This window comes from Rana temporaria, chromosome 2, assembly GCF_905171775.1.
Source record: "Rana temporaria chromosome 2, aRanTem1.1, whole genome shotgun sequence".
Lineage (NCBI taxonomy): Eukaryota > Metazoa > Chordata > Amphibia > Anura > Ranidae > Rana > Rana temporaria.
Window position 1 is genome coordinate 189,861,669 of NC_053490.1, and position 22,778 is coordinate 189,884,446.

The 22,778-nt window shown below is 40.6% G+C and overlaps 1 protein-coding gene and 1 long non-coding RNA gene across 2 annotated transcripts in view; one reads left to right on the forward strand and one right to left on the reverse strand.

The window, feature by feature from the left end:
- CLYBL (citramalyl-CoA lyase) overlaps nt 1-22,778 on the reverse strand; it is a 491,289-nt gene that overhangs the window by 124,428 nt on the left and 344,083 nt on the right. The window lies entirely within an intron of this gene.
- Nucleotides 20,136-21,006, forward strand: LOC120926340. Its single transcript, XR_005746944.1, has 3 exons — nt 20,136-20,234; nt 20,491-20,586; nt 20,723-21,006. It is a non-coding gene; the product is annotated as an uncharacterized LOC120926340 (long non-coding RNA).

The window sequence follows — 22,778 nt, forward strand, 5'->3', positions numbered from 1 at the left end:
TGAAGTCGTCCTTTTGGAGTGTGGTAGCTGCTGACCGCACGGATTCCATCCGAAATGAGCGGATCTTTAGGTATGTATTTACCATCTTTAGGTCCAAAATTGGCCTGACATCTCCATTGGACTTCGGGATGATGAATAGGTTGGAGTAGAAACCTAGCCCCTGTTCCAGGACTGGTACCTCTACTATTACTTCCTGGGAAAGTAGATGATTTAATGCCAACATTAATGCGGCTCCTTTCTCCGGATCGTTTGGAATCCTCGACTCCTGGAAATGAAGAGGAGGAAACCTTAGGAAATCTAATTTGTAGCCCGTGGCCACGGAAGACCGTACCCACTCGTCGGGAATGCTGGCTTCCCAAACCTCTGAAAAGAGTCGCAGCCTTCCCCCCACCTTCGTGGGTGGGGGCGCCCCTTCATAAGGTCGGCTTGGGGGCTGGTTTTGCTGGTTTGCGAACCCACTGCTTTCTGCCTCTAGCAGCCTGTCCTTGTGATTTGCTGTTGAAGCCGAAGTTTGCTTTCGCAGGAGGCCGTCGATACTGTTTGGCCTTAGAGGGCCCCTGCCCAGGGGAGTACTGTCGTTTAAACGCAGGCCCCTGAAACTTCCTCTTAGTTGGCAAGAGAGTACTTTTGCCATTTGAAATGGTTTGAATGCATTTATCTAGGTCCTCTCCGAAGAGTCGTCCTCCATGGAAGGGGAACCCTACCAGGAGCTTCTTGCATGGGGGCTCGGCCTCCCAGCTTTTTAACCATAAGAGTCTTCTCATATGGATAAGGGATAACGATAAACGTGACGCTTGCTGGATAGAATCCTTAATTGCGTCTACTGTAAAACATATGGCCCTAGGGACATCCGAAAATTCTTCTGCCTGCTGGGCAGGAATAAGTTTAAGCATCTGCTTAACTTGATCCGATAATGCTTGAGCAACCCCAATCGCAGCCACAGCTGGCTGTACTACTGCCCCAGCAGTAGTGAAGGAGTTCTTAAGTAGTGCTTCCAAGCGTTTATCAACTGGATCCTTGAATACCTGTATGTTTTCTACAGGGCATGTTAATGATTTGTTAATACATGAGATGGCTGCGTCCACTGCCGGAGTAGCCCATTTCTTGGAAAATTTATCTTCCATAGGATATAGGGCAGAGAATCTTTTAGGTGGTAAGAAGATTTTATCTGGCTTGTTCCAATCTTGGAACAAAACTCCCTCTAGTAGAGGGTGGATCGGAAATACTGCATTGCTTTGAGGCGCCCTCAGTGAGCCCAAAGCTGAAACCGTAGATACCTGGAGATCTGGTACAGGCAAGTTGAATGCATTATGGACCAAGTCCGTTAAGGCTTGAATCCACCAGCTCTCCCCTTGGGAGACTGCTCCAGACTCCTCTGTATCCGGATCCTCGATCCCTGAACCTGCTTGGTCCTTGTCCAAGAGGTCGTCCAATTCCCCTGAGGAAAGGACCTCCTCTTCTGAGGGTCCGCGCTCGGGCGACGGAGATCTATTCCGCTTACTGCCCCGCATAGCTGCGGCTATCATTTTTCCCATGCTTTTCTGCATCTCTTTTAAAGAGGTGAGTAATACCTCCTCCGTGACCATCTTAGGGTTGGACTGACCCGCGCCAGCTCCAGCCCCAGATCCCGATGGCCCCAAGGCTCCCTGTGGGGAAAGCAGCGGCATAGCTTTGTCCGAGACCTCAGACTCTCTGGGGGAATCCCCCTGCCCAGGGGAGTCCCATCCAGGTACTAACCAGGCCCGACCCTGCTTAGCCTCCGAGATCAGACGAGATTGGGTGCTTTCAGGGTGATGTGGCCGTAGGCAAGCCTACAGCACCTGGTATTCCCAGGCGGTCTAGCTAGCCTATTGGTACCTGGGACTATAAATAGTTAAATGCCCAAACACCTGTTTGGGGGATAAAAAATGCTTCCTCTCCCCTAGATGACACTTTTTTTCTTTTTTTTTTTTTTTTCAATCTAGGAAAGAAAAAACATTCTGTCCCCCTGAGTAGTATTGCAAGAAAAACTATGAGATGGAAAAGAAACAGCCTATTCCTAGGCTTGAAAACAGTTTTCTGAAGACTGCAATATTCTTTCTGGCCACTGTGTGTCCTCGGCGCCCCGTGCTGCCGTTCTGGTCTTTCCTCCCTAGTTCCAAAGTATTGAATGGAACAAACAAGGAAGGGCCGCCCCTTCCTTAAGCCACTGACCCGCCCTTCCCCCCCCAGCAATCTCAAACAGGAAATGCCCCTCCCGACAGGGGGGGGGGGGGGTTGGGGGGAAGGGACCTCTCAGCTCCAGCAAACTGCAGCCTGCAGCCTGGAACCACGAGGAGGTCAGCGTTTTGCCTGCTTTGCAGGCTCTGAGGAGGAAGACTGAATGGAGCATCGCCTGGAGGCTTGCAGGTAAGCATAGCTCTCTGACACACACATATACTTTTATATCACACAGGCCCCACTCAATGCTTTTCCAACACTACAAGGGAGGTCACATCTTATGGGGAATAATACATATAGAGCCATCCTATCTTTATGATATGTGACTAGTTTGCCAGATGCAGTGCATAACTTTAGGCATGTCCCCTGTGACCCCCCAGAAAAAACCTGCTAAGAACCAAGTTCCGCAAGTTTTCCCCTCACTTACCTGCTCCATGCCGCAGGACTTTGCCAAGCAAGAGGCCCAATCTTCCCCCATCTCGGTGGGGATGTCTAGACCTTCAGGCCCTGGGTTCCTATGAAGGATCCACTGTCCTGGGCCCATATAGCACTCTGGCAACAGAAACATTAGGCACCCAAGGTTTCTAAGTTCTGGGCCCAGGGTCCAGCTCTCTAAAAAGAAAAGCATTATGGGCTATACCCCAAGGGTTTGGGGTCCGGTTACTGACCACTTTAGCGCTGAGGCTTTTTTGGACAGAACCGGTTAGCTCACCTAATCCCAAGGATGCGGAGGCAAGCTAAACCATGACTAACACCTAAGACACTGGCGTAAAAACTGAGGTACTCCTCCTATGGGAGGGGGTTATATAGGGAGGGGCATTTCCTGTTTGAGATTGCCAGTGTCAACACCTGAAGGTACTCCATATAACCCATATAGTAATGAATATGCCGCTCTGTGTCCCGTGATGTACGATAAAGAAAAAAATATAACAGCAAAAGAAACTACAAGGACAGTTTGGTTGGTCAACAGCTAAACAAACTACAGTTGTTGACACACACAGAAAAATAGTCCTAAAAAATAAATGTTGGGTCTCTGGGATTTGAACACAGGTGGGGGTGTATACAAGACTAGACAGCCTACCACAGTGAAATCCAAAGTAATTTAGTGCAATATAGCACAGCATACTGTAGCAACCAACTCTCCCTACAAAGACTGTCCACTCTCTCTAAAGCTTTCCAATCCCCTAAAGACTAAATTATGCTTATTTCATTGATAATTATTTGGAAAATTTGAAAGCATGCCAGTAAGACACCTTTACGACATATGGCCTTTTGATAGTAGTTAATCTATATTGGGTGCCCTTTTTTGTAGATTGATGATAAACAGGGCTATATAGAATATTGTAACAGGTCACTGCTCTTGGAAATCACATACAAGAAGATTTTTTTCTGGGATTACTATGCCCACGCAGTGGAAAAGTGGATTTTTATTCCTGTATAATGGCAATCTACAGTATACTGAAAACATTTTGCCTTGCATTGAACAAAAACTATCTGATATATACCATACCCATCTGCTTACTGGGAATATATCTTTGTGCTTGTTTGATGGTCATAAATTGATGGCTTTATGCCAATTTATCTCCACCTGGCACATAAGTACAGGATATATACCTAAAACCACAGGGTGGAAGTGCACTTAGACAGTGACTGAAGTATGGACCTTGATGAATGCATCTGGATGCTTGGATATAACACTAATTTCGAAGAGCACAGTCTATTTCCAAGCTGGGAAAACGCAGTAATTTGCTAGTGACAAAAGTAGTGGATTTACCATTGTTCCCATACTTCATGATATGAATTGCCAGATAGGATACATTTGAAAGTCACGTGGCTCTTTGCTAGCTAAAGCATAGTGTGATAATTGGGTATTGACTGAATTGATTTTGAATTTATACTATTATGTAACATGCTGCCTACGACCATTTAATTATTTTTGGATAATATGAATGCGTCTCACATTGACTATCTATGTACAGTTTACTGATTTTTTTGACACCCATATACAGATGTTCCTTTTTCTACATCTATGCTGATATGATTGTTTGAAATATATTATTCAAAATAGAACCATGGGCAAAACTTTTTATTTTGGATAGAGTAAGGGAGGGTTCATAACCCCTGTCAGTTTATTTTTTGCCACCTGTGTCCCATTGGAGAGACTTCCCTTCACTCATAGACAGGAAGTGAGTAGACAATCCTGCGAATTAAAGGAGTTGTAAAGGAAAAACATTTTTTGCCTAAAATTAATGTCTGCAAGGTAGACAGACAGAATAGTGTAATGATTCTGTTAAAAAAACGAATATATACCTATTAAATTCCTTCATCTACATCACCTCTGGCGTTCTAGTTTCTGTTCTCTCATTCACTTCCTGGTTTACATCGCTCGTTCATGTAAGAACTACATTTCCCAGTATGAATTGCGGCACGCCCAGTAATTCACACCTCCTTGAAGTCTCTAACACGTAGAGAGCATACTGCCACACAGATATAGTTCCCAGGAGGGGGGGTGAGCACGTTACTGACCACCGCAGTAAAGCCTACCTTCACGGTGGTCAGTAAAATCAGACAAGCAGGAAGTGAACAGAACAGAGAAGAAATAGAACAACTTCTGAGCAAGGGAAGCATTTTTTCCCTTTACAACCCCTTTAAAGAAATCCCTTGGGACACCCAGGTCACCAGAAATAGTGTCCCCATTGGAGGATTTCCCCTCTACTACTTTTCTGGGGACAACACAAAATGGGGGATTTTCTTTTACTTTCACCTTTCAAATGATGATAGTAAACAGGACATATAAAGAGGGTGAACTGACAGGTGTTCTAATCAATGTACACTCGGTCCAAAACAATTTTTTTTTTTACCTTTAGCTATACTTTAAGGTGGGATTAAAGGCTATTTTTTTTAATAAAATAATAAAACAGGTTTATATATACCTGCACTATGCAATTATATCCTTTTCTTGGGTACCCAGCCAGTGCTGTCTGCTCCTCCTCTTGTATGCATGCCCCTATAGCAAGCTGTGTGCTATGGGGGGTGCACACATGAGGATGTGCTCCCTAGTCGGGTTGTGTGTGTTCATAGACACACAGTACAGCTTGAATAGGGTATGAATGTAGGAGTGGCACTACCTTAAGAGTGCCTAAATAGTGAATGGTAAAATGTGCATTCAAAAAAATTATGCTTTTTAGTGTCTAAAAACAGTGTGCCAACCTGCAATTTGTGCAATGAATGGATGATGAAAGTATGTGCATAAAATGTGAATTAAATAAATAAAAAAATTAGATATAAATAAGATATTGTTACAAAGTGCTCAAGTATTAATACATGTGCTGAATGTCCATAATCAATAGGTGAATTGCTGTGCTCTCTGTGTCACAATTCAAAAGTGCTTATGCCAAGTGAACTTCTGTTCCAATGTTCCACTCAGTGACCACCTCAAACAGTGCTCTTATGTGGCCCGCACTTACCGGATACTTCACCCCCTCCTCCTGGGGTTTAAAGCGTTCACAGTGTGTGCCACTGTGCAGCACTCTGGCAGTTATCCGTCCTACTATAATCCTGGAGGTGCTTCCAATGATTACCCCATATGCAGGAGAGAAAAGGTCCCAATATAGTGTGATACCGTATGTACAAATAGTTTTTATTAAGTAAAATAGGGTACTCACATTTAGGCAGTAAAAACAAGCATTTCATGCAAAAGGGACGTGTTGTGATGTTCTGTCAAAACATTCGACCGGTTTCGTCGACCCGACGTCCTCTGGAGCGTGCAGAACATCACTATCACTTCCAATTTATAAAAAAAATACACACAGTGTCATATTCCGCCTTCTCAGAAGAAATAAGGACATTTAAAAGCAAAATCGAAGGATGAGGTAAGTAAAGGAGGACTGCACTTAGGGAAAAAAATTGTACCTTTACAACCCCTTTAAATATTTTCAAAGAATAGTATTTTAATAAATGGTGAGTGATAGGGGGCACTATGTGATAAATAAATAAATATGTGCTAGTCACTGTTGAATGGCAAATCTGGTGACTATATGACAATAGTAGTAGATGTATGTGGTAAACTAGTGTATGAACTAATTGGTCCCAAACAATATTCCAAACAAATGGTCTGTTTCTTGCTACCAGTGAAAAAAATAAATGTGAATAGAAAAAATAAAAATACATTTCACCACTATTGTGAGTGCTAATTAGTCAATAGTGTCGAATCCAATAGCTAGATGGCACCGTTGATTAGTGTATGTGGTAGACCTGGTATGTCACAAATTAACAAAAATTGCAAACAAAGGATCCCCAAAAAAAATCAATCTCTGTGTTTCTATCGAAGATACATAGATGATGTGATACTATTCTGGGAAGGCACAGCAACTAGTTTGGAAACATTCTTGGTGCATATGAACACAAATAAATATGGCCTGAAGTTTACAGCCGAAACTAGCCTGAGGGCAGTCAACTATCTAGATCTCACTATCAGCAAAAAGGGAACAAAATTTGAGACCAAAACATACTTCAAAACTACAGACAGAACTAGTTGCCATCATCCTCGATGGATAGGAGCCATTCCCAAAGGCCAATATATGCGGCTTAGGCGCAATTGTGCAACGAGTGAAGATTTCACTGCCCAAGCTGACATGTTAAACTAATTTTTGGAAAAGGGGTATTCCATAGAAACTCTACACAAAGTGGTAACCCAAGTTTCCCAAATGGAAAGGGAGTCTTTGCTAACAACTAAGCCAAACAAAACATTTGAAGGCCAAGTGGCCTTTATCACAGGCTTCCATCGACAGTTTCGACAGGTAGAAACCATTTTTAAGAAACATTGGCCGCTTCTGCTTAAAGATCCAGATTTAAAATCTACCATTACATCAAAACCAAAGTTTATCTATAGGAGGGCCCCAGGACTGAGAAACCGAATAGCTCGGAATGTACCGGATCCCCCCGGAAAGCTAAGTACTTTCCTAGATGGGCCCGGTTTTCATCATTGTACACGGTGCAAAGCGTGTCAAACTACTAGAAAACCAGGAGCTCCCAAAAAAAGACACATTTTCAGTCTAATGTCACCAGGGAACAGTTCAAAATTAAACCTTTGATAACATGCAATTCAGACCACGTGACATACGTTTTGGAGTGCCCATGTTCACTCCAATACGTGGGTCGAACCACACGGAAACTCAGAGTGAGAATCAATGAACATCTTGCAAACATTAAAAAAGGGTTTCCAAATCATAGTGTGTCCAGACACTTTAAAAGGTACCATCAAAGTGATCCAAGTCTATGTAAGTTTTATGGAATAGACAAAATTTCCAAATCATTGGAGAGGGACTCACATGAGAAGAGCCATCTCCCAAAACGAAACCATGTGGCTGTATAAATTGAAAAGTATGTAGCCACATGGTTTAAACATAGAATTGGATCTAAACTGCTATTTGTCTAACGATTGAATTGAAGGGATTGATTTTTTGGCATCTAAAAGTCGAACGATGAGGAATGTGCTAATGGCACGGCACAAACCCCAAGATAGCCAAACCATTGTGATCGCATCTCCCTGTCTACCATCAATGGTTTTCTCTACCTTTATCCAACACGTTCAATATTAGTACCAGTAATCCCACCCATTCTCTCCATTTGTGGTTCCCTCTACCTCTGTCCTAGCCATCTAATGAATTATAAATATCTACCTTCTAATATCCACTGGATGGAGGGATCATTATATTGAACATTATTCTCCAATAGGGAGATAATCTTACACGGTTGTCGCGAGTGATCGATTTGTTATACAAATCGATCACCTATTCTCATAATTATTATCAATATTTGCCTTTACATATAAAACCAATATACATTCCAATTATGGTGAAAAGCCTTAGAGTACCATCCACCTTGTCATTGCCTCGTTTTCCCTTTAGGGGCAACCACGGGAATGGCCTTAATGGTATCAAGGTATCTGACTCAAAGTAGGGATATATGTATTGCTGCACATAATAATTTGACACAGTGACAGAAAATTCCAGACAGGAAAGAGGAGGCCTGGGTGGAAGACAGGCCAATAGAATGGCTAGAAGAAGAGGGTACTAGGGCCCTAAGTATAAAAACTTCCACATCCACTGGACTGAAGTGCTGAGTCTGAGCTAGCAAATTTATTTGCCTTTTTCCTTGCATTTGTGATCTGCCATGATTGTGAAATATTGTACCTTAAGGCAGTGGTCATCAACCCTGTCCTCAGGGCCCACTAACAGGCCAGGTTTTATGTATTACCTTGGGGAGATGCAGTCTAGAATACTGCAATCACTGAGGAGCAAATGATATCAGCTGTGATGTATTTCAGTTATCTTGCAAACCTGGCCTGTTAGTGGGCCCTGCAGGACAAGGTTGGTGACCACTGCCTTAAGGGGTACTCGCAACCTCCACTACTGTGGAGAAGGAAGGAAAAGTCTCAGTAAAGGCATGAAAAGGCATACCCCTGCAGAGATCTTCATGAACAGGGCTAATTTGCAGGCAGACATCCCTGCACCTGTAAAGCACTCTGAAGTCAAAACCATGCATTGCACTGCATACCAAGGGAAGTACCTACAGCAGGATCCAGTGTATTTCAGCAACATTACAAGATGACCCTGCTTCTGCAATCCACTGAAGTCCGGGTATGGTCCCCTAAGCTCTGCTGAGGAGTCAACCAGTTGAGAAGCTGCAGCGGGAGCTGCAATAGCTATGGCACAGCAGGAATCACCCTTGTTGAAGAATAATTATCATGGAGAGAAAGAGAAAAAAAAATAAAAAACAGGAAAAAGGTACGCTTCTTTAAATATAGAAGCCATCACCTAAGGACACTAGCAAAAACTGAGACTAGGTAAGAGTTAGAGGGATTATATAGGGGGATGTCTTTGCAACCTTCTAATTTTGCCAGTACTCAATCACCTGAAGGTAGCTGCATACAGTCCAATGCAAATAATTACAGATCCTATGTCCCATACTGTATGACTAAGAAAAATAAACTTTTTTACATTTTTTTTTGTCTTAAACTTAACAACTAAGAGAGATATAGAAAAAATTATATAATCCCCTTAAAGTGTATCCTAAACCCCAAAATATTTATTTTTTTTATACTGCAGCTTACCAATCTCTAAACGTGGTGGCTGGAATAGTTTTTTTTCATGCTTTTTTCTTCACCTGGAAATGCTGTAGATACAACACTTCTTCTCCTTTTGTGTTTACAAGAGATGGGGTTCAAACTCTTGCTGTTTTTATGCCAAACAGGCAAAATGGGCACTTGCTGAATGAGCAAACTAAATAGTCTGTTCGCCCACCTGCGGAAGTGAAGTCCCTGTTGCTACAAATTTTTCAGTAGTATTACTTTTGTAACTACATTTGACAGCTTTCTGCTTAGGACCATGCATCAGCAACTGCCTGGATCTTAGCAACCTAGAAGGTCACCCATCTGTATCCTTGTAACCAATTATGTAATTTTTGCTAGGATGCTGATATTGGCACAGTTACTGGCTGTTATCTTATATTGCTCCATAAAATCCAATGATGCTGTCCAAAAAAAAAAAAAAAAAAAAAGCATTACATTGTTAATTCTTATTACGTGGTAGTAGGATGGGACGGATAGCTTATAAAAGAGATATAACATATATGCTGTTTTGAGCTCACAGGAACGGACAAGCATACTGCATTTTTGGCAAAGTTACCAGGTATTTTCTATACTTAGCCTGAAAAAAAAAAAAACGAAATTCAGCCACCACATCGAAGGAATGGAAAGCTGCAAAATATTCCATTATTGTGTTTGGGTTTAGATACACTTTAATTTGCTTAGAAACAGATTGGGTATTGGGTGTTTGAAGTGAACATAGGTTTACTTACTCAGCTAATTAACCCCATTGTCATTGTATCTGAAGTGCATTCAGAGAATTGTTAATTGTAATACATCTGAATTACAATGTACTGTAGTTTGTGAAAAAATTAAACCCCAGGCAAACATCCAATTACACAGATGAAAAGGTAGCTGTGTTAACGTCCTGCAGCAGTAGAGCAATATTAATACATACACTAGTCTCTTGCTGCTCTTTAAAACATTCTTCCCACATTTTGCCTCATTACTGAGGAGCACTCAGGAGAGGTGAATTGTATCCACTCTGACTTTGTTTACATTTACTCAGTCATGTAACCCCTAACCACTGAGTAAATATAAACAAAGTCAGAGTGGAGAAAGTTCTCTCTGAGGCCCCATTCACACCACAGTGTTTTGTAAGGACTTCCCATCGCATATATACTGCGGCAGGGTTTTTCTGCTCACATTATAAAACATAAAATAGCAATAATATATGAATAAATAAATGTAAACTAAATTCACAAATTAAATAACAATGGCCTCTTATAACAAAAAGTCCCTCCTATTATCATTAGTCAATCAACTCTCACAGGGTGCGCTTGCCCATGCACCCGGAAACCTAGGGAGGACGCCTAAAGATGTTTAGGACTATATTAAAGTAAATATGTTTGATGTGTGTTTTTTACTTTTAGGAAGGGTAAGATACATCTCTATCTCAATTTACCATTGAACCCTATCTCCTCTTAGTGCAGTGGTTCTCAACCTGGGGGTCGGGACTCCCTCGGGGGTCAAATGATGATTTTCCAGGGGTCCCCACATCCTGGGCTGTTCCTGAAGCCCACACCGCTCTCCCAGCCTTTTTGACTGATCAGAACTCTCCCCAGCATTGCCACTCATCCCAATTTCCCGCCATCACTGCCACTCATCCCATCCCCACCCCCCCCACAAGGAGCAAGAGAAGTAATAATAATAATAATTTATTTATTTGTTGTTGGGGCGTTTAGTTATTTATTATTATTATTTTATTCAATTTTTTTTAAGGGTTAGTGGTGGTTAGGGAAAAGCTAAAAATGCTGAAATACCTAGCAACAAATGATGCAACGGATTAAAAATGTCTATTGGCAAAAAAAAACATCAATAGCTCAAAAACGCATGGAAGTCATGCATAAAACGTGCCAAAATTGCGCATAAAAGTGAGCGAAAGAAGCTACACTAAGGTGTAAATTCAGTGCTGATTTAAAGACAATAGCTGTTGTTGGCTGTCCTGTGTACAAGGTAATGCACTGTGATTCAGCCTGAGGCTGTGTGTGAAACCTTAGGGCAAGTAGCAGATTACTTTTAGGAAGGGTAAGATACATCTCTATCTCAATTTACCATTGAACCCTATCTCCTCTTAGTGCAGTGGTTCTCAACCTGGGGGTCGGGACTCCCTCGGGGGTCAAATGATGATTTTCCAGGGGTCCCCACATCCTGGGCTGTTCCTGAAGCCCACACCGCTCTCCCAGCCTTTTTGACTGATCAGAACTCTCCCCAGCATTGCCACTCATCCCAATTTCCCGCCATCACTGCCACTCATCCCATCCCCACCCCCCCCACAAGGAGCAAGAGAAGTAATAAAAATAGAAAATACATGGAATATAGAGGAAAAGAGCGGGATGAAAGAAAGAAAAAGGGAGAAAAAGAACAAGAAAGACGGCTGAAGAGGGATGGAAAAAAAAAAGAAATTTGAATAAAGAGAGATAAAAAAGAAAGAAAGGAGAACAGAGAGAAAGAGTTGTACATCCTAAAATGTACCATAGGGGTTTTAATACTGTATGAGTGGAAGGGACTCAGGGAGTGCAAAATGTCCGTGGGTTTGTGGGTGCAAATTACTTGTCTTGCCTTGGGTGCTGACAACCCATGCTACATAAATGTATTTTTATTTTCTTAGTGAGTTTGGGTGCACTACCACATTTAGATATGGTATTATGGTTGATGGGAGGGGTTTTATTTATATATTGCTCTCATATCTTAGTTATTAGCAGCCCAGAGTCAGTATCTTATTGCCGTCAGGACGCTTTAATAAGTCCAGGAAGAATGGAATTACATTTAGAAGCATAGAGTAGGCTGATTTCTTATCCGTTGATTAGAACCCCTATACTTCCTTTATGTATTTCCTTCAGTTGTTTACTGCAGTATAGACTGAGCCACTAAGACAGTGGTTCTCAACCTTCTAGTGCCGTGACCCCTTGATAACATTTTCCAAGTTGTGGGGACCCCTAACAGTAAAATTATGTTTCACTCTAAGAATAAGCTTTGTTGGGGGTGTATAAAATAAAATAAGTGCTCAAAATGAAAAGTGCTGTAACCACCACATGGCAAATGACCCTAGGTCTCCTGGTGTGTGGACAGATGCACCCTGTGAAAGTTGATAAATTCACAAAATAACTAAAAATCATCATAAAAAATTTAATAAATTATTAATATGTAATAATACAGAAATAAATGATAATTAACCCCTAATCTTAAAAAAAATATTGCATTATTATAAATAATAATAATAATTTATTTATTTGTTGTTGGGGCGTTTAGTTATTTATTATTATTATTTTATTCAATTTTTTTTAAGGGTTAGTGGTGGTTAGGGAAAAGCTAAAAATGCTGAAATACCTAGCAACAAATGATGCAACGGATTAAAAATGTCTATTGGCAAAAAAAAACATCAATAGCTCAAAAACGCATGGAAGTCATGCATAAAACGTGCCAAAATTGCGCATAAAAGTGAGCGAAAGAAGCTACACTAAGGTGTAAATTCAGTGCTGATTTAAAGACAATAGCTGTTGTTGGCTGTCCTGTGTACAAGGTAATGCACTGTGATTCAGCCTGAGGCTGTGTGTGAAACCTTAGGGCAAGTAGCAGATGGCAGAGGAGCAACATTACCTAGGACCAGCACAGTCAAGGATCTGACACTCCTAGAAAAGGCAGGTTCCTATGAAACTTGCATCACTTAAAACTTCATGAAATAAACCGCTTTAAAGAGCAAAAAGCAAAAACTGAAAAGTATTAACTGTGCTCTTCAACTACAAGGTCTTAGATTAAAAAGTTAGATCTTGTAAGATGGCTTCTCTTTAAAAAAAAAAAAAAAATAAGACTTGCCCCTATAGCAGCCGCTAGCAATAATTGCAAGAGAATCTGTCAGGCTGGTTGTATCCAAGTTGATTGATCAACTTGGTACATTCAGCCTGCCCATTAACAGTTAGAATTTTGTCTGGTTCTGCTATTTTGCAAAGAAGAATGGGCAAAATGTCACCCTCTAGATGTGTAAAGCTGGTAGAGACATACTCCTCCAAAAATTGCAGCAAATGGTGGTTCTATAAAGTATTGACTCAAGGTGGCTGAATACAAATGCATGCCACACTTTTCAGTGGGCTACCCTCACGGGCCACTAACAGTCTAACACTCCATCTCCAGCTTGCAGCCGAATGGCAATGCCCCAGCTGGGCTGACCCCGAGTATTTGAGGAGTCCTGCTCCCTGCCAACCCATCTGTTGGGGATTGGTCAGGGCTCTCAGAATACTGCAGGCAGCTCCTTCTAACCTTCACTCCCATACTTCTAAGATCTTCTACCAGTTTCTAGAATTAGAGGGAAGGTCTCAGAGATGTTGCCTGTGAGTCATCCAGCCAACCCCCCCCCCCCCGAGTCACTCACCCAACCCAGATTAAAACACACAGACTTGGCTGCCACCCAAGCCTGAATTTTACCTACACTAACAAAACAAAAAGCCTAGCACTCTAGCAACCGAGCTAGGGGGTGCTACATAAAGATAAGGAGTTGTTAGTGCTCTGCAACCCACAGAGGGAAATTGAAATATTTTTAACGTATTTGAATTATATTAGATGGCTGAAGTGAAAACTATTTTACCTTATCCACTAGGTGAATATGTAGTTTCTAAAATGAACAGTCTCTATTAATTTTGTAAAAAAAACAAAACAAAAAAAAACAATATGTCTGTGCTAAACTGAACTGTGCTCACTTGTTCTGTGGACATTCTGATGGTGATCATGGGCATCAAGAGTGGCCAATTGTGGTGTCCTTTAGCTGCAGTGACACAATTGAATGCCAAAAAACTTCAACGAAAAGGAATCCCAAACTGAAGTTTTTAAATCAAGAGAGATAATTGAGAATAATGGTGTGGTATTTGTAATATACTAGAAATATAATAGGCGTATGGCAAACTCCAAACAAAATGTTTGCATTAAAGCCGTAATTGTTACCACTTCTGCTGTAACATTTGGATAATGTCAGTATTGTGGTCCTTGTTCTTTTCAAATCATGAAAAACAAACTTTATTTTGGAAGCAGGCAGGGTCCATCACTGTTGTGGGCTTCTGAAGCCCGCTTGTCTTCGTATTCGGAATTCGGTGCAGCTGGCTACCCAGCATGCACCTCCCAATCTTGCACCTGTGCAGTAATCTTGACAGGTTGAAAACTCCTCTCGTTCATAATTTCCAGTTAGAAATCACACAAGATTTCATTATTGGGCGATTCCCATGGACTCCAGGGATAGATGACGCCAATATCCCAATAGTCCATGGAAATCGCCTTGTGATGAGATTTACTAATTGCAAAACAGGTATTTAGAAAAAAACAAATAAAATAATTGCCATTTCAAATTGTATTGTGAATGGGCATGGGAATGATTGGACATTAAAAAAATGGTTGGAACTGCGCTTTAAGTTCTGTTCATGCTACAGTTAGGTCCACATATATTTGGACACAGGCACAATTTTCATGCTTTTGGCTTTGTATGCCACCAGAATTAAATTAAAACAAAACAATCCAAATTAATTTAAAGTACAGACTTTCAGCTTTAATTCGAGGGTTTGAACATAAATATCAAGTACACATTTTAGGACCTGCAACCACTTTTAAAACACAGTCCCCCCATTTTCAGGGGCTTAAATGTAATTGGACAAATGAATATAATCATAAATAAAATGTTAATTTTTTATATTTGGTTGAGAATCCTTTACTGGCAATGACTGCTTGAAGTCTGGAACCCATTGACATTACCAAAGACTGTGTTTCCACCTTTCCGAATGCTTTGACAGGCTCTACCTGCAGCTGTCTTCAGTTGTTCTTTGTTTGTGGGTCTTTCTGCCTTTAGTTTTGCCTTCAGAAAGGGAAATGCATGCTCAATTGGGTTGAGATCGGGTGTTTGACATTGCAGAATATTCCACTACCATTCCTGCAAAAGCTCATAGGTTGGTTTTGTAGTGTGTTTTGGATCATTGTCCATCTGTACTGGGTAAGCGCTGTCCAATCAACTTTGCTGCATTTGGCTAAATCTGAACTGACAGTATCTCTCTAAACACCGCAGAATTCATCCGGCTGCTTCTGTCTTCTGTCACATCATTAATAAACACCAATGACCCAGTGCTACTTGAAGCCATTCATGCCCATGCCATAACACTGCCTCCACCATGTTTTACAGATGATGTTGTGTGCTTTGGATCATGAGCTGTTCCAAGCCTTCTCCATAATTTTTTCTTCCCATCATTCTGAACTGGTCTTGCATTTTTTTTTGGGCAAAATCCAATCTGACGTTTCTATTGTTCAGGCTTATGAATGGTTTGCACCTTGTGGTGAACCCTCTGGATTTGCTCTTGTGAAGTCTTCTCTTGATTGTAGACTTTGAAAATGATACTCCCACCTCCTGGAGAGGGTCCTTCACTTGTCTGGATGTTGTGAATGGGGTTTTCTTTACCATAGAGAGGATCCTGCGATCATCCACCACTGTTGTCCATGGAATTCCAGACCTTTTTATGTTGCTGAGATCACCAGCACATTCTTCTTTTCTCAGACTGTACCAAACTGTTGATTTGGCCACTCCTAATGTTGCTGCTATCCCTCTGATCGATATTTTTTTTTAAAGCCTTACATAGGCCCGTTTCACTTGCATGGATAACTCCTTTGAACGCATGATGTAGGTTCACAGCAATAGATTTCAAATGAAAATACCACACTTAGAATCAACTCCAGACCTTTTAGATGCTTAATTGATGAAGAAATAATGAAGGAGTAGCCCACACCTGGCCATGAAACAGCTTTTGATTTAATTGTCCAATTACCTTTGCTCCATTGAAAAAAAGGAGGAGTGGCTATTCTTAAGAGCTGTAATTTCTAAACCCTTTCTCCAATTTGGATGTACACATCCTCAAATTAAACCTGACAGTGTGCACTTTCAGCCCATATCTATATATAACTATAGCTTGAATATGTTTTCGTAAATACCCGACTAAAACTAAAATTGTGCCTGTGTCCAAATATATATGGACCTAACTGTATATGCTGTTCAGGTGTTCTGAAGACTTAGATAGAAAATTTGATTTGGAAGACTGTATGGGCATTGATGCCAATCATGATGAAAATTAAAGGGCTTAATAACAACTTAGGGGCGCAACCGTGAACTGCAGGATAACTGTCTATAAGAACTAGACCATGTTATTCAATGATTGGATATGCCGTGCGCAGTGTATTCCAAAACTCATACATAAGTGTGGATGCACTTTACATGCAATACAAAAATAGGCATATGTTTATGGACGGACACCTTTAGAACATACTACTCTGAACACAAAGTATAAGGCAAAACTTTTTTTGTTAGGATAGAGCAGAGAGGAATTAGAAAGCTTGTCAGTTTTTATTGCTGTCAGTGATTCCGTTAAGGAGATTCACCTTCTTTGTTTACCATTATAATGGAAAGTGAACGTAAAAAACCCCCACAAATTTTGGGATGTCCCCAGAAAACTAATAGAGGGGAAATCTTCCAATAGGACACTAGTACTGGTGACCTGGGGGAATTACCTGAATTTCCAGGGATTTCCTCTCACTTCTAATTTGGCTATGGGAAAGGGGTTATAACCCTCCCTTACTCTATCCAAATAAAAAAAAAAGTTTTGTCTATAGTTTTACTTTAATAAAAAAACAAAGGTTGCATCATTGGTGTACTGTGCCCACATTAGAGTCAAAGGCTTCCTAAAAAGGATGACTATTACATGACTATCACATCTGAAATGTACAGGTTAAGTACAAAAACACTCCTTGATTTCAAGTAGTTACAATATCAAAACGTATTAGAGTATGTTTACAAACTTGGTGACCACAGATACATTAACTCTAAAAATGTGATCTCCGTGTACACCTCCCACTGCCAGAGGGCAGTGAAATCCAACATGGTGCTCACCCCAAACCAACACAGCTGGTGCCTGTTGACATTTGCTAAAACGGTGTTGTGACTGTACAGTATTCTTTCAAAACACATATTTTATGTGGATCCGCCTACTAACAAGTCCATTTTGAAGTGGTACAACAATTTCATTGAGAAAGGATGCATGTGATGTGATCAAAGGGACATTAAGTCCGACCATTGGTCTCTGAGAAAGTTGTTGATCGCATCAGAGAAGCCTTTCTGCGCTGCTCCAAGACATCAATGTGCAAGGCTAGCCGAGAGTTGCACATCCCGCAAAGCATGGTAAGCAAGTTAACTTTTAGTTTAGCTTTTTTAAGTGAAACCTGTAGTGATAAAATATATCCCAGCAGGGAGTCAGGTCCTTACTCCTACACTAGCAGAATGAACTGAGCTGCCTATTGCAGAGAGGGGGTTAACTACCAGCTAGGACTGCCCAAACATTGTAGTGATGTGTCTGTTTTTTTCTGCCTAGTGTCCTACTCCTAAAGGTGGTGATATAACCCTTCTATCAAGAATATGGAGAGCTGTGTCCATCAATGAACGATAGAGGAAATATGTAGGTTGTTACTGCTGTACTCTGAAAATTACAGTTGTCTGGCCTAGTGGTTTTGGGTCAGCGCCAAAAAAAAAAAAAAAAAGACAGCCAGGAAACTAGCATTTTAGAAGACCAGCAATAGCAGCATTCTTAATTCTTTCAGTACAGGTTTTATTTAACTGTCTACTGCATTGACATCCTGTTACAGGGGCTTCAGATGGAATTTACAAGTGGCTGTTTCAATACCCAAGATATGGGCATGTGGTCCACAGCTGTCGCCATCAGGAAACAAGCAGACAAAGGTCATACAAGCCATCACTGGTGTGCATGCATGCAAGAGCACAAATTTGCAGTGTGAGATTAAAAAATGTAACTTATAATTTTCTTTTAACAAATTGAGTGTTTATGTGCTAATTAATAATCTCTCCTTCATAACCAGTTCCTGACCAGCCTATTTGCTGTTCCAGGTGGTAGTCATATGACATCCTCCTGGAATGGGTCACAGTCTGCTGCTGCCGGAACCATGTGATCTATCAGACCAATCACAGATAGCATTGTATACAATGAATGGCTTTCATTTATTGTTTACAATTGTATTGATCTCTGTGATTGATCTCTGTGATTGATCACATACAGGGTACAGACAGGGCTAATCACAGCCCAACTGTACCATGTGATTAGCGGTGGCCAATCACAGCTAACTACAATAGTAAACACTGAATTAATAAAAAGGGTTGCTTATAAAGCAATCATAATGTATAAAACAAAATCCTGATCACTTCCCCAGAGTAGTACAGTGTTACCATTTGTTATTACGGTAACACTGTATTGTTCTGGTAACAATGTGTTAAAAAAAATCTTAACAATAAATAAATAAAGAAAAATAATATAAAATAAAAATAAATGTAACCACTTCCCGCCCAGCCTATAGCAGAATGACGGGCAGGCAGTGATTCAGTTATCCTGACTTGGCATCATATGACATCGGGCAGGATAACATGCCAGCGCGCGCCCACAGCGCAGCGATCAGTGGTGCTGTGTGTCACTCTGACACATTGCATCTCCGTTCGTGGTAAAGAGCCTCTGATGGAGGCGCCTTACCACATGATCAGCTGTGATCAATCACAGCTGATCACAGCGTGAACCAAGAAGTGTTGGTAAATGGCTTTCCTTGGTTTGCGCTGACAGGGAGAGCCGATCTGCAGCTCTCCGTCGGGGGGGTGGGGGGTTCTGTGCATTTATTATCGGCACAGCCCTATCAGATCTGGCAACAACAATGCCAATCAGTACCCATCAAAGTGCCCCATCAGGAACGCCTGCCAGTGCCCAAAGTGCCAATCAGTACTGGGAAAGTGTGGTGTAGACTCCCTCCAGAGGTCAGAGATGGTTCTGGCCAGCTCAGTAGATTGCTTTATAAAAGGCCTGGATTCTTTCCTAGCTGTACATAATATAACTGGGTACTAACATTTATAGGTAAAGTTGATCCAGGGAATATCTGATTGCCTCTGTAGCAAATCGGATCATGCTTTTCTGGGATTTTTTGCCTACGTCTTCCGCTGGATCAACTGTGGGTATATGATTGTGTATATGGTATTGTTTGGTTTTATTTTTTTGATTGAACTTGATGGACTTGTGTCTTTTTTTCAACCTGACTATGTATTTTCGGGGCGGAAGAAATGAGAAAGGAAAAAGAGAGATACCCCCCAGATGGGACTTTAAAGGCCAAACCACAGTATAGGTATAAAAAATATGTTTTATTCGGACAAAGTGAACCTGTTGACATTGGCTCAGAACGCACATAGAGAACCTAAGTACATAAAAACATAAAAAGCATATTCCATATCCATATGGAATCACCAAAAAATATATTAAAGCGTGTGCCGAGTGGCAAAGAGAAAAAACATAGCACAATACAATACACAACAAAGAACTGTAACATCAAATACACTCTCCGACTGGTAGATAATGCCCGACACGTTTCTGATTCTTATCAAACCATCATCAGGGGCTTCAGGAGTGGGTATTATGCGAGATTTGGCATTCTGTGTGGAAATAAAGGACAATATAGAAAAAATGACAGGAAACACAATGAGACATTGTATACATGAAAAGGGCACTCAGAATACAAAATAGTAAATACTCACGAATGCTGTGACACCTGGTGACTGGACAACATACCGCTGATAAGGTAGGTGTAGGTCTCCCCAATGTTGTTCATGTGCATGGATTAAATGCACGAGAAGGTACATAGTGGTAGCTTCACATGGAACACTCCTGGTGATGAACAAGGGTAGAAGGAAATATGAGAAAACTAGACTTAAAAAAACTTTGACCAACACAGAAATTGTGTCCTAGGATTTCCATGGACATCTGAATAACTACCTGTCTGTATACCAATCAGCAGGGCTTGGACCTTACCCTAGCTCCATATATTCTTTTGGGTAACTATATATATTTTTTGTAATATGGCCTACTTTTTTACTTAGTGTATTGCTTACCAGCACAATTCAGTGCCATCTTAGCCCCCATTTAGGTGCTTGCACTACTACCCCGCTGGGCCATCTCTGCCCTCCTCATTGTCCTGTATCAAGAGCATAGATCCCACCCTCTTCATTTTCTTTCCCACCCACAGTCTGCCTTTTATTTTTTTATAAGTCTAGTTTTCTCATATTTCCTTCTACCCTTGTTCATCACCAGGAGTGTTCCATGTGAAGCTACCACTATTTACCTTCTCGTGCATTTAATCCATGCACATGAACAACATTGGGGAGACCTACACCTACCTTATCAGCGGTATGTTGTCCAGTCACCAGGTGTCACAGCATTCGTGAGCATGTACTATTTTGTATTCTGAGTGCCTTTTTCATGTATACAATGTCTCATTGTGTTTCCTGTCATTTTTTCTATATTGTCCTTTATTTCCACACAGAATGCCAAATCTTGCATAATACCCACTCCTGAAGCCCCTGATGATGGTTTGATAAGAATCAGAAACGCGTCAGGCATTATCTACCAGTCGGAGAGTGTATTTGATGTTACAGTTCTTGTATTGTGTTGTTTTTTCTCTTTGCCACTCGGCACACGCTTTAATATATTTTTTGGTGATTCCATATGGATATGGAATATGCTTTTTATGTTTTTATGTACTTAGGTGCTCTATGTGCGTTCTGAGCCAATGTCAACAGGTTCACTTTGTCCGAATAAAACATATTTTTTATACCTATACTGTGATTTGGCCTTTAAAGTCCCATCTGGGGGGTATCTCTCTTTTTCCTATACACCAGGGATGCGGCCAACACCACTACTATTGGATCCAGCAGCACCTCCTCCTATAGCCGAAGAAATGAGAAAGGCCGCCAATACACCAGGATTTTCATATTATATATATATATCAGTTTGTGGACTCTATAACTTTCCTACAGACTAAATAATAAAAACTGATTTGGGTTATTTTCTCGAAAGAAATGTAGCAAAATACAGTTTGGCCTAAAATTATGAAGAAAGATTATTTCTTTGCAAAATTTTATAACAGAAAGAAAAAAAAACATTATTTTAATTTTTTCCAAAATTTTCAGTCTTTTTTATTTATCAAAAAACCCAGTGGTGTTTTTAATTCCACCAAAATAAGACTCTATTTGTGTGGGAAAAAAAACATTTCATATGGGTACAGTGTTGCATGACCGCACAATTGCCATTGCTGAAAGCTGAAAATTGGCCTGGGCAGGAATATGCACTATATTGAACTGGTTAAAGAATGCATACAGGTTATAGGAATGAGTGACACTTATAATGACAGAACATTACATGTAAAATGGCAATTTCTTTAAACACATATATTTTTCTTGTGTACATATTTTGCTTTAGATCTAAAGCCTAAAAAGGTATCCTTACCAAAATCCTGATACATTATCACTAAGAAAGAATCTCTAAGGCTCATTCTCTGCAAATAAATAAAACATAATAAAAAAAAAATGGACACTTTTTCTAACATATATAAGCGACATAAATAATAATCAAACGCATTTGTTTATCCAACAAGGACCATGTGTTGAATTGTGAATATATTTACTATAATAAATTGGCATCACATTGATCAGAAACAAGGGCATATTATTACACATTAGTTACCATAAGCTACTACCACCTAGGGAAGACAATGGGTATAGTGACGTACAAATGCACATAGCCTACCCTCCCCCATCTCTGAGCCACAGACCTGGCCAGGCACTGAAATTAGTGGAGAAAATATGCGTGCAGTTTGTTCAATTGGCGCTCATTATAGCTAATAACTAATCATCGTCACAAGATCTGAGCTCTGAATGATGCGATCTGCTAGGAAAACAACATCCGTCCACTTTCACACTCCACTGAAAGAGGTGGTCCCTCACGGCAGGGCTGCACGGTCTCACCATCTGGAGATTAAATCGAGTGTGAAGTACAGTATAGTGTAGGACCAGGCTCCGTGGCGGCAGCTCAGCAGTTACTTCATTAATTCCAAACTTCTAGGGATTACAGTGGCATCGGTTTGATTGTCATATGGGATAAAAAAAAACAAAGATGAGACTTGGGAAGAGATGTGATAACTAAAAACGAATACCATGAGTCTAAGCAGAGTGTTGCAAACATCAACAAATTCTGAAACTTGCACAGTTGCCTACATGTAGACAAAACGAGGCCATGCTTTAAAAAATGAAAAATAAATAAAAAAGAATCTGATTTGCAATATCATATGTTAACTAAACTAATTATTTAAAGAAGAATATTAATTAAGAAAACAAATATATTATATAACTTAAATTTTTAACCAGTTGTTATCTGCTTGGTGACTATTCTGATGAGATGGTAAATTCTGTCCTATGATAATTGCATTGCATGTATGTATTGCCATCTATTAAAAACCAAGTCATGAAAATAAAGCCAGACTTAGGTTAGAATCTTTGCATTTGGAGCGAACTTTACATCTAAAAAGGATCAGCAAGCTGCCT